Below are 17,278 nucleotides of genomic sequence, written 5' to 3'. Positions count from 1 at the left end.
GCGCACGCGAGGATGCTTCCTCGCCAGATGTTATTACTGGTACTTTTACTCTCTTTGATACTAATGTGATTGCTTTGATTGACCCTGGTTCTACTCATTCTTATATATGTGAAACCTTAGCATCCAGTAAGACTTTACCTATTGAGTCTACTGAGTTTGTAATTCGGGTGTCAAATCCCTTAGGTCGTTACGTGCTTGTCGACAAAGTGTGTAAGAAATGTCCCCTAGTAATTCGAGGTTCCTGTTTTCCGACGGACTTGATGCTTTTGCCGTTTGATGAATTTAATATTATTCTTGGTTTGGATTGGTTGACCGTGCATGATGCGGTTGTGAATTGCAAAAGCAAGACTATTGATTTGAGGTGCGCAAATAACGAGATAATCCGAGTTGAGTCTACGGACTTAAAAGGGTTGCCAGCTGTAATATCCTCAATGTTGGCTCAGAAATATGTAAGAAAGGGGTGCGAAGCATACCTTGCGTATGTACTTGATGACAAAGAGTTAGAAAAGAAACCCGAATCTTTGCCGGTGGTTTGCGAATACCCGGATGTTTTTCCCGAAGAATTACCGGGTTTACCACCTGTTCGGGAGGTAGAGTTTGGCATCGAGCTTTTACCTGGGACTACGCCGATTTCGATAGCTCCGTATCGTATGGCACCAACCGAGTTAAAAGAGTTGAAAGCTCAGTTGCAAGAATTGACGGATAGAGGTTTCGCTCGACCAAGTTTCTCACCTTGGGGTGCACCAGTATTATTTGTGAAAAAGAAGGACGGAACCATGAGGTTGTGCATCGACTATCGTCAGCTGAATAGAGTGACAATAAAGAATAAATATCTGTTACCGCGTATTGATGATTTGTTTGATCAACTAAAGGGAGCCTCGGTGTTTTCAAAGATAGATTTGAGATCGGGTTATTACCAGTTGCGAATTCGAGATTCGGATATACCCAAAACTGCTTTCAGAATGAGATACGGTCACTACGAGTTCTTAGTGATGCTGTTTGGGCTCACTAATGGCCCTGCGATATTTATGGATTTGATGAATCGGATCTTGAGACGATGATTTGGACCGGTTCGTAGTTGTGTTCATTGATGACATCTTGGTCTATTCAAGAGATGAGACCGAACATCTTGAGCACCGAGATTAGTGTTGTGAATTTTACGGGATAAGCGGTTATATGCTAAGTTCGATGAAGTGTGAGTTACGGTTAGAGAGGTTAGCTTCTTGGGTCATGTGGTATCCGCATCGGGTATTCGAGTTGATCCGAGCAAAATTTCAGCCATACTTAACTGGAAGCCTCCGAGAAATATTACTGAGGTTCGGAGCTTTTTGGGACTTGCCGGTTACTACCGACGGTTTGTAAAAGGTTTCTCGATGATAGCCACACCGATGACGAAACTACTTCACAAAGATGTTAAGTTCGAATGGACGGAAAAATGTCAGAAAAGTTTTGATCAACTGAAAACTTATTTGACTGAAGCCCCAATTCTAGTGCAGCCCGAATCAGGCAAGGAGTTCGTCATTTATATTGATGCATCCCTACTTGGGTTGGGTTGCGTATTGATGCAAGAAGGTCGAGTTGTGGCCTATGCGTCGAGACAATTAAAGCCACATGAGAAAAATTATCCGACCCATGATCTTGAACTAGCTGCCATTGTGTTCGCCTTGAAAATATGGCGACATTACTTATTTGGTGAGAAGTGCCATGTATACTCGGATCACAAAAGTCTCAAATATTTGATGACTCAAAGAGACTTGAATCTGAAACAAAGGCGTTGGCTTGAGTTGTTGAAAGATTATGAGCTTGTCATTGATTATCACCCGGGAAAAGCTAATGTGGTTACGGACGCCTTAAGCCGAAAATCACTGTTTGCTTTACGAGCGATGAATGTACACTTGTCTATTCTACCCGACAATGTGTTAGTAGCTGAATTAAAGGCCAAACCATTATTGATTCATCAAATTCGTGAAGCTCAGAAAGTCGATGATGAATTGGTTGCAAAACGGACTGAATGTGTTCCGAATATGGAATCAGAGTTTCAAATCGATGATGAAAATTGTTTGAGGTTCAAAGGTCGTTTGTGTGTTCCAAGAAATTCAGAACTCATTTCGATGATTCTGAACGAAGCTCATTGTAGTCGAATGTCAATTCACCGGGAGTACGAAAATGTACAACGATCCGAGACGCCTTGATTTTGGTGGCATGGTATGAAACGAGACATTTTCGATTTTGTTTGAAGTGCTTAGTATGTCGACAAGTGAAGGCGGAACATCAAGTACCTCTGAGTTTACTTGACCAATCATGATACCGAATGGAAATGGGATAGAGTCACGATGGATTTTGTATCCGGGTTGCCATTGTCGACAAGTAAGAAAGATGCGATTTGGGTTGTTGTTGATAGACCGACTAAGTCGGCTCATTTTATCCCCGACGCACGGATTTTCATTGGATAAACTAGCTGAATTGTATGTTTCTCAGATTGTGAGATTACACGGGGTACCGATTTCTATTGTGTCGGATAGAGATCCGAGATTCACCTCGCGATTTTGGAAGAAATTGCAAGAAGCTTTGGGTACCAAGATGCATTTTAGCACCGCTTTTCATCCACAAACCGATGGTCAATCCGAGCGGATAATTCAGATACTTGAGGATATGTTGAGATGTTGCATCCTCGAGTTTAGTGGTTCATGGGAGCGGTATTTACCTTTGCTTGAATTCGCTTACAACAATAGTTTTCAATCAAGTATTAAGATGGCACCTTACGAGGCTTTGTACGGGCGTAAATGCCGTACACCATTGTTTTGGACCGAGCTCGGTGAAAGTAAAATTTTCGGAGTTGATTTGATTAAAGATGCTGAACGGAAAGTAAAAGTAATCCGTAAAAGTCTGAAGGCAGCCACAGATCGCCAGAAGTCGTACGCGGATTTGAAACGAAATGACATTGAGTATCAGGTGGGAGACAAAGTGTTTCTTAAGGTTTCATCTTGGAAAAAGATACTCAGATTTGGCCGTAAGGGCAAATTGAGTCCGAGATTCATTGGGCCGTATGAAATATCCGAATGAGTTGGTCCAGTTGCGTATAGATTGATTTTGCCCCCTGAACTTGAAAAGATTCACGACGTCTTTCATGTTTCGATGCTTCGACGTTATAGATCTGATCCATCGCACATAATTAATCCATCAGAGGTTGAAATTCAACCTGATATGAGTTATGAAGAAGAACCGATTCGTATCCTGGCTCGTGAAGTGAAAGAGTTACGAAACAAAAGGGTTCCGTTAGTGAAAGTGTTATGGCTTAAACACGGGATCGAAGAAACTACTTGGGAAACCGAGAATGCCATAAAAGAACGATACCCAAACCTATTTACCGGTAAGATTTTCGGGGATGAAAATTTCTTAAGTGGGGGAGAGTTGTGACAGCCCTATATTGACCCTAGTCGGAAAGTGGTTTCGGGACCACGAAACCGAGTCTTATAAATAATTAAAGGTTATATTCTATGTTTATGATGTGCGTAAATGCTTGTGTGATAGTTCCATACTTTAATTTGGTCAGTGTATGTGAAATTTATTAGTAGGGACTTATGTGAGACAATTTAGAAATATGCTAGGCAAGTGTTAAAGTGGCCTATTAATATATGTGGGAAAGTGCTTGTCCTTGCATGTCAAATTAGCCAAATTAAAGCATAGTGGCCGGCCATGCTATGGGTGGAAACATGTCACAAACATGTTATGTTAGTGATGTATGTTAGGAAAAATAAAATAAGGAGCATGGTAATAAAATAATGAAAGGGCATATGATGAAAACAAAGAAAAAAAAAGTGTCCATCCTTTTTCATTTATTTTGGCCGAAAGTTCTAAGGAAGAAGGAAGGAGCTCTTGCTTCATGTTTAGCTTGGAAGAGGATTAGGAGGAGGTTCGGCTATACTTGTATCTAGGATAAAGTATGTTTGATGTTGTGCCATGAGACTCATGCATGTTTTTAGTTGTTAGCTTGAGTTCTAACTAGCCCATGGTTCAAATCTTTGCTATGTCATAGAGATGATATTCGGCTAAGGTGGATTGGTGTTGATGTCATTTTCATGCTAAAAGTGAAGCTTTGTAATGATGCATGTGATGGTGGATTGATGACTCTTGAATCTTCTTTTTAGCATTTTTGAGTGAGACATTAAGTTCTTTGTTTAACCATGACCAAAATTGAAATGGTATGGTGTTGTGATGCATTCGGCCATGGTAGGAAGTAGAAGAGAAATATGGTTGTTGTTCACGTTATTTAGATGAGAAATGGTAGTAAGGTGAAGTGCCAATGTTAGTGTTTGATTTACTAGTGTGTATATGTGTATTAGCCGAGTTTTGAATTTGAAACAAAATGGTATGTAGTCAATACAAGTAACCATATTTGTAGGAAGTATTAAGCATATACTCGGCCTCAACCTAGACATGTATACTCGGCCACATGAGATAGGTTGGTGTTGCATGTGTTCGGTTAGAGGCAAGCATATTGATGCTTTTATCTTGGCTTAGATAATTGGCTAAAAGAGAGTGTGGGCTAAAATGTTGAGTTTGATTCATGATTTCCATATATATATGTGACTTTAATGCCTAATGTATATATGGGCTAAGTACCTTGAGGTTCTCTTTTGATGTTCAAATGAATTGTGTTAAATTGCTTAATGTGATTAAAAATGCGCATGACCATTGTGTATTTGAGCTAAAAGGTGGCCATATGACCTATCAAGCTCCTTGTCATATTCGGCCATAAGCTAGCATAATGAGACTTTAATAAGTTAAATTTGTTTGAATTAGCTCAAGAGCTTAGAGGACCACAGTTGGATAAGGGAAAGGAAAAAGTTATCGAATAGCCGCCGAAAACGTTCGACCACATCCAAGGTAAGTTTTTCGAGTAATGGAACTTAGATTATGATTTGATTAGATCATGTTTTAAGCAAATCAAAATCATGCTCTTTGTATGTGGCTATTGAGCCGAAAATGATTATGCTCGATAAGCGACTTGTGATTGAATCCTAGTTATGAAAATGAAATATAGATGTGTCATGATTTATTGATATGTGTATGGATATTCGGATGATAACCGGGCTAAGTCCCGAAGGCATTTGTGCCAGTTACTAATTCCGGGCTAAGTCCCGAAGGCATTTGTGCGAGTTACTAATTCCGGGCTAAGTCCCGAAGGCATTTGTGTGAGTTACTAATTTCGGGCTAAGTCCCGAAGGCATTTGTGCGAGTTACCAAATCCGGGCTAAGTCCCGAAGGCATTGGTGCGAGTTACTATAACCGGGCTATGTCCCGAAGGCATTTGAGCGAGTAGCTATATCCGGTTAAATTCCGAAGGTACGTGATTTGGGAATGAGCGATCTTGCTGTAATAATTTCAATTAATACGCTCGTAAAATCCCAACAATGAGGTATGTTTCGTATGTGCATTGGAATAGTTGATTTCTTTCGAATATTATTCGCTCGATCGAGTAATGAGCTTAGGTCTTTGACTAAGATGATCCTTTATGTATGAATATAGGGGTTGGAATGTGAAGTAGGAATGATTTGAGAATATGTATATATGGAATTATCCGTTTAGTTATATGAATGCCATACTTCAATTGTGCTTAATTTCATTGCTCAAAACTTACTAAGCATTAAATGCTTACTCCGTTCTATGAATTTCTGTTTTATAGATTTTGGTTCGTCAGCTATCGAACTCGGGATTATTGAAGTCGAAGTCTCCCACACTATCAAAGCCCCTTTTGGTACACTTTTGGTTGAACTTTGAAATGGCATGTATAGGACTACCCTTTTTGTTATTGGTCATGGACCCTTTGGTTTTGTATAAATTTGGATGGCCATGCGAAAATGGCTTATATACACTTTGAGCTTAATATTATAATCGTCTTGTATGATGTTCATTAAGAGGTATGGAAATGTTTGGGAATGATTAGCCATTGGAATGGTTAATCATGATCACATTTTGTGCTATATATGCTAAAGGGCTAGTTGAATCATGGAAACTATGTAATAGGTAAAGTTTACCCTAAAGGCTGATGCTAGCAGCAGCAGTGATGTGGATGTGAAAAATCACTAAAAATAGTAGGAATGGAATTAAATAGTGAATAAATTATGTAATCGAACCTTGATGAATCTATTTTCATAGGAAAGTAACGGAACAGTCATATGAATAGTATATTATGAGATGTTAAAGTTTTCGTGAAACAGGGCCAGAACAGTTTCTGGATTCCCTGTTCCGACTTTGGAAATTCATTATAAATTAACCAGAGATAATTAGAAGTCATTCCTTATATTTATAGATTCCTTGTTGAGTATAGTTTCATTAGAAACAAACAGAATCAGTATTGAAACCCTGTACAGGGAGATATCCAAGTCGTAATGCGCAAAGGTTAGAGTAGTCGAACCCTGAAACAGGGGAGACTTTAACTAGTAAAATGTACTAATTGGCTTGACCAAAAATTCTAGAAAAAAATTTGTAGATGAACATATGAGTCTAGTTTCAGGAAAAATTTATAAAACTGGTTTTTGAGTTTTGAAACTCAAGATATGATTTTTAAGGCGACAGTGATGCAGTAACCAGCTTGTCTGGAAAATTTTCAAATGGATTGTGAAAATAAATGTATTATGTCTGTTAGCACCTCGTGTTCGACTTCGGCAACGGTCTCGGATACGGGGTGTTACACATTTGACCGATGGTAGAAGGAAAAAAAGTGGCTGAAGAATTAGATACCAAAAAAGAAATGGCTATGCTTATTAAATGGATTAATGACTCTCAAAAACCTGATCCACTGGCCATAGACAATCCCTAAAGATGCATCCATTTAATTTTAATGAAAGATGTCAGTCATCACCATATTCTATGAAGCAACATTATTATCCTATCATGAATTTTTACATGATAATAGAATTTATTAGCATGCTAATCACATAAATATGCTATCCAAGTAAGAAAGTATATACTGAAAAACCATCTCCTAATAACAAGTTTCCAATTTATTATGAATACCAAGATCCAAAGCATGTGCTAGACAAAGACACCAAATTAGATGAGCAACCTACGATTTGGCTAAGAAGAGAGTTAAAATCCACATCAAGAGTATACCCAATCAACCAAATACAGATCATTTGCAATGAAAATGAAAAGAAACTACATGTATATAATGTAACACCCCATACCTATAACCCACGCCGGAGAGGAATACGAGGTATTACCTAACTCGACCTCATGCATCCAAACGTTCACAAGTCACCCAGACTCAGTCCAATTTAAAAAATTTTCAATTTCTACTTTAAGCCTCTTGTTATGAGCCTACAAGTCCCAAACTGACCATTGAAAACTGTTCGAGATCAACCCGGGTTCTTAAACCATCTATAGAAAATTTGACTTTAAAACAAGGCACCCGCTTGCGTGGAAGGGTAACACTCCCGTTTGGCCATTTCAACATGGCCGTGTGATGGCCCGTGTGGCTTACACAACCTAAGCAATATAGGGACGCACCCGTGTCCTCCACTTGCGTGGAATTTATTCTAAAAGCACACCTACAGGGGTTTTCACACGGCCAGACACACGCCCGTGTGCTTGGCCCATATCCTTCACATGGCCATGACATGCCCGTGTCTTAACCCGTGTGTAAAAACATGGACATTCTGTTTCTGACGTCAGCATCCCCAAAATGACACACGACCAAGGCACACGCCTGTATGCTAGGTTGTGTCCCTCACACGGCTGAGACACACAACCCTGTCTCTGCCCGTGTGTTTACTACCATGCATACTGACTTAAAATTTTCACGTACATGGGCAGACCATATGTCATACACGGCCTAGACAGACGCCCATGTGTCTACCCGTGTGGACAATATAAGGCTATTTACCAAGCCTCTTTGCCACCCTTACTTACACAACCAACACATTGACAACCAAAGCCAATATAATGCTATCTCATGCAGCCAAATCTGCCACAATAAAAAACATTTCATGTGTGCATTTTACTCATCTATGAAGATAACATCTTTGTATATAAATCAAAATGAATATTAACCATCATTCGAGCCTTAATACAAAATGAGAGATTTATCCCAAGCCAACACATTTGGCCAAATTGATAATGACACAAAACACAAGTCTAGTTCCCTGTACATGCCATATTCAAAAATATAAATCAAACTATACCGAATACTTCGATTGATAGTGTGATCGATATCTCTGACTTCCGATGATCCTTGAGCTAGGTAGGCGGCACTATAAGAAAATGGAAAGAAAAGAGAGTAAGCATATAGCTTAGTAAGTTGCACATAAATAAGTATGCAACAACAACTTTACAATTATCAACAAGCTCATGATACAAAAGAGGGCATAAGCATAACTTACTCATCACTATCGATACAAATCACATAGCATATACCTTGAGCTCACATCTTATACATACTGTAACGCCCCAAATTTCCGGGAATTCTGTAAAGGTTGTAAAATTTAAAATTCTGTGTTCTGTTTGTTATGTGTAGGATTAATTATGTTGGTGGGCCTCTAGAAGGCCTAAGCTTAGGATAAAACCCGGTAGTTTTAATTAATTTTAAATCTGTAGGGTAAAAGGGGTTCTGATAAATTGGGCTTTTTAGGAATTATTTGTGAAAAATGGATCACAAGGAAGCAAGTGGTAAAGTGGCATGTGACGCACTTGGGAAGGATGTAGTGGCGTGTGGAAGCTTGGGAGGACCAGGTTCAAGTCACAATGACAAACAAATTAAGTGATTAATTTTATGTACAGAAAGGAAGTAATGGAACCGAAATAAAAGTCATCGGGAAGAGTTTAAGAAGGTAAGGGATAGAATAAGGATAAAGATAAGGAGGAAATCTAAGAACTGATCAAGGAGCAAGAGGTGGCTGGCCAGGGGACTCTAGCATGGGAAATTCGGCTAGGTATTGTAGTAGTGGGAATTTCGGCATTTGGGGTGTGTTGTGCCGAAATTCTGATCATGTTTTCTTCTCCTCTTTTCTTTATTTCTTTTTCTCCATCTACCTTCTCCTCTTCCTTCTCCATAGCCGAACCCTTCTATCTCTTTACTCTTCATCACATCCTTAATCTTTTTATTTTTAGCCTTATAAGCCGAACATCATAAAAAGTCGAAATCCCGAAAGCTTATTCTTTTTGTGTCGATTTCTTATAACCAAAACCACATCTCTTCCCTTCATCATTTGTGGCCGATTCACCAGCCCTCTAAAACCTCAATTTTTGATGATAAGACCATAGCAAAACCCCCTCGTTTTACCTTTCTAAACACAAGTTTCCAAAAAAGCCGAAAAACCCCACATTAAAAGAGACTTGGCCGAATACTGAAGTCACTGAAATATCGACTTTTGTTATCATCTGAGGGCTTAGATCTACATCGGGATCGAGTGGGAAACTCATTCTAATCAGTCACTAAGGAATCGGTGGTAAGTCTTCGCCAAAACTTAGTCTTCTTACATATTTTAGGAAAAGCCGAAATCCCTAAAAGTTAGGGAGGTTGTCAATTTGGACTTGTAACCCTGAGGGGTCGTAATAACTATTTTGTTTTGGTAATAGCGTGATTTAGAGGCGGTTGATCAAGGGCTTGGACAGGTGGAACGATCGGATCTTTGGAGTTAACCATCTTTCGGTAGTAAGGTAAGAGCAATAAGGGTTTTTGGCATGTTTGGCCGAATGTGGTAAGGGACTAGAAACTCAATTGTATTTTTGATATTTGGAGTAATAGTAAGTGATTCAATTGTAGGCATTTCGGGTGTAGATCTCGACAAGGAAATCTCGAAAACAGGTGTGTAACTGACACCCTTTCATAGGCTAGATCGGCAAAAGCCGAAAAGCCGAAATACCGAAAAACTGGTATTTTGGGCGCTTGCGAGTGTGCGAATGCTCGTGAGACGTATGGGTAATTATTACTGGTAATCGGAAGTGATAAAACTGCAGTACGCGTGATTTCGTGCGTTTTGATATTTTGGGCTTAATGGGCCAAAACTGGGTTAATGGGCCAACGGGCCCAATTCGGTAAGAACGCTCGGTAAGTGTTTCTGGCTAAACGTAATGGCTACGATATGTATGAAAACCTTAGAAATAGTTAGATTTACTAGAATACCCTTATGTATGCAAAATTACCATTAGACCCCTATGTGTGCAAAATGACCTTTATACCCCTAGGGTTAATTTTGTCTAAAAAGCATGATGAATTAAATCTGTATGATGTATGCCATGAATGAATATTTGTTGCATGGGGACATGGGTTATATTATGGAGGAAGCGTCCTGGTGGCTATGCCACAAATTATCTGTTCTGGTGGCCCTGCCACATATATCTGTTCTGGTGGCACTGCCATAAAATATCTGTATCTGGTGACTCTGTCACATTTTACGATCTGGCGACCATGCTGCATATTTCGTGGCGTGTAGCGGTTGGGTGGGTCGAGTAGTCTCCCACATGGTGAAAGGATGGTATGGGGTGTATGTGGTTGGATATGGTTGGGTTTCGCATAAGCATGATATATCTATCTCGGTGCATTGCGGGCCTACGGGCTTTATTCGATATCTGCTGCAGGTGAGGCCAACTTATTACATCTCGTGGTTTGAACTGATTTAGGCTATGGTTGGGTTGGATTACACTGAGTTCCCCAAAACTCACCATTTATTTTCACCTCGCAGTAATCCTCAACCATAGTGGGCTTGGAGCTGTGAGGGATTTGGACTGGCCACATGTTTTCTTTCTGGTGAACTGGACGTCCTTTTAATTTCATTTATGGTTTTGGGTTTTAAGTGTAATAAGGCCTTTTAATTATTTTTTATGGTTTTGTTTTACTTTTATTATTTTATTTTACTATGATGAAAAAAACTATGATGACTAAGGAAAATGGGTTAGCTTTAGGACGCGTTTTCAAAAACTTTAAGGGACTTCAATTAACACGATTACAAGTAAGACTTCCGCTAAGCAAACGTTTTCAAACTTAATCATTTTCTTAAGATAGACATAACCAGACGGTTTTCTCAAAATTATACGAGTCGTTAAGGTGTGGCAATGGTGGTGTGCATGTCTAGGATTGGATCCGAAGGAGCTTGGTACTTAGCGGTCCGACGGACTCACCTCCTCTTCTTCCGGTTTCCTACCGGTGCATGACTTCTATTCACTTTAACCCGCTTTAGAAAGTATCTTTACAACCCCAACTAAGTTTTCCAAACTAAGTAATACGGAACGTTTTGAACGCATCAATGTGGCGCACCGGATCCGGTCATATCGTCTAGGCCGAGTTTGGGGTGTTACACATACCAATTAGGTACTTGTACCACTCATAACACAGTTATGCTTTCCTCATTAACTTAAGTTCATAACTTTCACCGTCGAACCATTCGGAACACTACCAGATATTTATTAAGCCTCAAACGTGGGTAAGGTACTGATGCCATGTCCCAGACATGGTCTTACACTGACACATCTCGTAGCCGATGCATGTCTCAAACATGTCTTACACTGGCTTACATCTCGAGGCCAATGCATGTCCCAGACATGTCTTACACTAGCACTCGTCTCACTGCCGATGCCATGTACCAGACATGGTCTTACACTATCTCTCATAATGTGGCTGATGCATGTCCCAGACACGTCTTACACTAGCTCACAATAACCCATATGTCATGGCATGAATATCCGATTTATGTTCTAGGTTCAAACGAGAACTCAACTATCTCTATTACCATCATGCTTTCTCAATTCCACAATCAAGAAATTCATTTTATATTAAATTCAAGTACAATTCAATACATACATTAGCAATGTAGTTGTATTATTTACATAAACTTACCTCGAAGTACAAAATGTGGCGATTAATTGATTTAGTTGATTTGCTTGGCTTTCCCCTAGCCTAGGTTTGGATTTGGTAATTCTTGATCTATAATAGCAAAATGTACTTATTTAGTCACTAAATAAAATTAGGCAATCGAAAATTCACATTTTTGGTAAAATAACCATTTTGCCTCTAAGCTTTGACAAAATGACCATTTTACCCTAGGCTCGAAAATTGATTTTTATCAAATTTTTTTATATCTTAAGCCTATCCGAACCCTTTTTACTCTTATAGCAACCCCAAACTCCCACTATTTCACATATTTAACATCTATTTTACAACTTATACAATATAGTCATTTTTAGGTGTTTTCATGCTAACACCTTTCACAAAAGTTGTTCATAACACACCCAAGACTTATTTTCTTCCATAAAAACTCAGCAAAAATTACAAAATCTTTCATGGAAAAACCCTACACTCTTGATCATTTTGCAAAATAGTACTCTCATTTGAAAGCTCATGCTTCAAGGGTCTCAAAAGTACAAAAATATTCAAGAAAAGCCATTAAAACCACTTACTTATGAAGACTTAAAGTTGCTGAAATTTCAAGCTCTTAAAACCCCATTTCTTTGCTAAAAATTTCTTGGTAGAGAAGAAGATGAGGAGGTGATATCATCTATCTCTTATTTTATTTCTATTTTAATCAATTTAGCCACCAAACCCACCAAATTTGGACTTTTTGACCAAGTTTGTCTCCTATGGCCAGCCATGCCTCCTTAGGGGGTATATTTGCCCTTTAAAGGCCCCCAATTTAGGTTCTCTAGCTATTTGGCACTTTTATCTATCAAAATAGGACTTTTGCATTTTATGCGATTTAGTCCTTTTTCATAATTGGGCTTACAAACGTCACAATTAATTCACCAATTTTTTCATGCACTCTTAAAAACATGCTATAACATCTAAATAATTATAAAATAATTTACTCGACTCTGGATTTATAGTCTCGAGACCACTATTCTGACTAGGCCCTAAATCGGGTTGTTACATATAATCATTATAAAATAAAAACCATAAATGCAACATGTTCAAATGTACAATGCTTTAATGAAATTGAGGTTCTTAAATATTAATGATTGACTTAACCAAAATGGTCCAAATGTTTAAATAACTTTTGCTTGCAACTTCTGTACCTCACATTCATAGAAGCAAAAGAAGAAACTCTAAATTAAAACAATCTTGTACTAAAACACAAATGAATAGTGTTTAACTTGAAGGCCTTGATAGGTAGTGGAAGGATGATTCTCTAAAGGGAAGTAAAAAAGAGAATTGTTCTCACTTTCTTTTCAATTTCAATCCCTACGAGCAAGACAAAATCTAACATCTGTTGTTTTCTAGTAAAATGTCTAGAATATTTGACAAGTCCTATTTGCATGCTACGTCTATACATATGACATTTGTATCGTGCCCAACAGGCAACGGTAGATTATCCCACTCGTTCCCAGATGTTTCAACCTTACCAAAACTACAGTGTATAGTCACTAGTAGTACTTGTAAACCAAAAGCTAACAGAAGAAAGAAGGAAAGACACTGGAAATATACTTTTCTACATCTAGCATGTTATTGTGTAGTCTAATATTATAACACCTCCTAACCCGTAGCCGTTGCCGAAATAGGTTAAGAGGCATTACCGGACTTGTAACTCAATTCAGAACAATCATTTATCAATTATCATCTCATTTCAGTAACAATATTCAATCACATTCAATATGTACTTAAATCAAGTATACAAAGCTTTAATCATACATTCGGGACTAAATTGAAAACATATAAAAATTTTAGAAACTTAGAAAAATTTCAACATTTCAAATATCACACGCCCGTGTGAACAGGCCGTATGCCTCACACAGCTAGTAGACATGCCTGTGTCTTAGACCATGTGAAAACAGGGCAGACATACTGACTTGTGTCACATGGCCGAGGACACGCTCGTGTGCCATGGCTGTGGGAAAACTAAAGAGGTTATTGACTTGGGTCACACGAATGGCCACATGCCTATGTGCCAGCCCGTGTCCCACACACGGCCAGTAGACACGCCCGTGTGTCTAGGCTGTGTCAAACCTGTAAGGTATACTGACTTTAATTCGAAAAGGTACCCTAGGAGACACACGACCATGCAGCAATGACCGTGTGTCGCACACGGCTGAGACACACGCCCGTGTGGACAAAAACAGGCCATTTGTAAAGCCATTTTGCCACCCTAAAAACCTAAACATTCACAAGTATAAATGACCACATTTTTTACAACCCAAAAGGCAGCCAAAATAAACATTTCAATACATATTATTAGCCATATCCAAAACTAACATTCACATACCCAATTACTTAATCAACATCATGCATAATCCATTCATATACCAAATATATATATATATATATATATATATATCAAGATATCATTTGCACATTTTCATTTCATCTATTCTTTGCCAAACATACCATAATAGAATGCTTATACACAACCAAAAATGAAACCAAAATAAGCCAAATCACATGGCTTAACTTATCCACAAAAACATACCAAAGTCATGACATCAAATATTATAACTAACATCTTTTAAACTAGCCTGCACATGCCATATTTACAAATATCCATAGGATCAAAAGTACCAATTGGAAATTGGATAGTGTTATGTGCAACTCCTACTTGTCCAAAACGAGCGAACTAATAAGCCTCTATAAAACATAGAAAAAGAAACATAGTAAGATTTAAAGCTTAGTAAGCCCGTATAATTCAAAATTAAACTTACCATTTATACATAATCAAAGCAATACAAAAATGCAACCAATTCAATTAACCAACACCTAATCACAAGTATTCATCACATGTTAGTCATTTTACAAATACATGAAACAATCCATTTATACAATACTTTGTATCATTCCAAAGTTACATATCATATATAACATTTATAACTCGTAACTTATCCGTATAAGTAGTATTTCTGCCCGTTGAACTTATTAGAACTTCAAAGGATAATCGAGTGAACGTTATCAGTAATTCGTCAATTCATTATCATATATGCTCTTTCGAGCCATGATCGGTAAGCTCCTCTTGAGCTGATAACAGTAAGCTCTAATGAGCTGATATGGTAAGCTCTATCGAGCTGAACCGGTAAGCTCCAATGAGCTGAAAACAGTAAGCTCTTTTGAGCTGATATATCGGTAAGCTCATACGATCTGTTGTGAATTCGTAACAAATACAGGAGCTCGACCAAAACGGTAATTCTAATAACATGTCACTCATATCCAATGAATTCATACGGTTCAAACATATACATTATATCAATATAGCATTCATACTTCAAATATTTCAATTATACATATTTATTTCAATAATTACAAGTATAGAAAAGTTCGATTCTAATTATACGAACTTACCTTGAGTTGCTCGGATGAAAACTATCGTCTATTCGCCAACTTTTCTTTTTCCCTGATCTAGTTCTGGTATTTGTTTATCTTGATCTATATAATATCAAATTAACTCATTTAAACTTTCATTCCATTCAATTTAGCCTAAAACATTCATTTTGGCTAAATTACAAATTTACCCCTAAACCTTTGACTACTTTGCAATTAAGTCCTTAACACATAAAAATGCAAAATTACACAATTAGGCCATAACCCATGATAACCGAATTTCCTATATACTACTAGCAGCCCAAATCTTCATTATTTCACACTTTTAACTACCACATTTTATATTTTCACAATTTAATCCCTATTTGATATTTTATAAAACTTGTAAAACTATCATCAAGCTTCCATAATCTATCATTAGACTTCAAGAACTTAAGTATTCAACCATGGCATCATTTAAAATCTATAACAGTTTTGAAAACGAAGGTACGGGCTAGCTAGATTAAGCTGCAACGAGCTCAAAAACGTAGAAATTATTAAAAATCGAGTCAAAACCGTACTTTAATCTAGCCAAAAATATGCCGAAACCATGGAAGCTTCAAAACCCTTATTTTTTTTCTCAAATTTTGCAACGAAGATGAAGGAAATAATATGATTTTGGTTTTGTTTTATTATTATTATTAACTTAATACATAAACTACTATTATAACCTTGTTAATATAACTTAAGCATCATTTAAACAATGTCCAAAAATGTCCACTTACATTATAAATGGACTAATTACTTAATAAGGACTTCCATATTAATAAACCATAGCTATTTAATACTTTTACACAATAGAACTCAACTTTTACGCGTTACGCGATTTAGTCCTTTTTACCGAATTAAGCATTTAAACGGTAAATTTTTTTTATGAAACTTTCAAAAAATTAATCTATCATGCTGTAGACCTTATTAAAATAATAAAATAAATATTTTAACTTCAGATTTGTAGTCCCAAAATCACTGTTCTGATTTAACCTAAAAACGAGCTGTTACAAATATATCCACTAGAAGCCATAATCAAATATATATAACACCTATGAAACTTTTGACTTTTGACCTATGACAGTAATGGTCTAGGCAACTTTTAAACAATGAAGAGCATGTTTTATCAAGGATCAATTCACAAATTCAGAAATAATCAAATCATTGTATCGTTCCAAGAAAGAAATAAAGAGTTATGCAAACAAACATTATTTGTTAGCAATAAGCCAATAATCCAGACTAGACTTAAGGTTGCATTACCACTCTAGAGTAAGATTAAAGTTAAGGTTTGAATTCCCTATCCATGCTCCACTTCTTCAAAGAAAACAAAACAATTAAATAAATAATATATTCCAAAAAAGAAGTAATCTTGAATCTTAGATTTTCTTGCTTTTATTCAAGCAAAAAGCTATTCCTAAACTGAAGTAATTATAAACAATTAGCACAGAAATTAAAAGAAAAATTGACGATATAGAAAAAACTCAGAAGAAAATGTTTTAGATCAGCCTGATAATGATAAACAATTTATCTCTAACAAGAATGTATCAACAAACAGTTTAATTGCTAACGTGCTAGCTATCATTCTGGGTTAGTTTCCTCAAGTTTTCAACCTCAATGAATAAAAGCCAAATCATGTATAGATGGACTGAATTAGTTAATAAACATGATTGTAAATAAAAATAAAAAATAATAATAATAAAAAATATTTAGATACTCAGTACCATTGAAACATTGGGTTTCTAAGTTTCGCAGAACTCTTCAAACTAGTAAAATTCTTGAGAAACTTTTTGCATGTAATGGAAGAATAGCCCAATTTCTATATACACTTCTTGACTCACAAAAGCATAAAATTTTCTTTGATTCTTGAGAGAGGACAGTGCCAAAACATTTTGGTTTTCCACAATGCAGTTTGATTTTATTTCTAAAATATCATAATGGCCTCGCTCACCAATCACAACAACCCCCAATCATAAAGGGTGGTGAGTTCCTCCAGAGGGTTTGTTCCACATTCACCGC

The sequence above is a fragment of the Gossypium arboreum genome, chromosome 3 (assembly GCF_025698485.1).
Source record: "Gossypium arboreum isolate Shixiya-1 chromosome 3, ASM2569848v2, whole genome shotgun sequence".
NCBI classification, from domain to species: Eukaryota; Viridiplantae; Streptophyta; class Magnoliopsida; order Malvales; family Malvaceae; genus Gossypium; species Gossypium arboreum.
Note: the sequence above shows the minus strand (reverse complement) of the source record.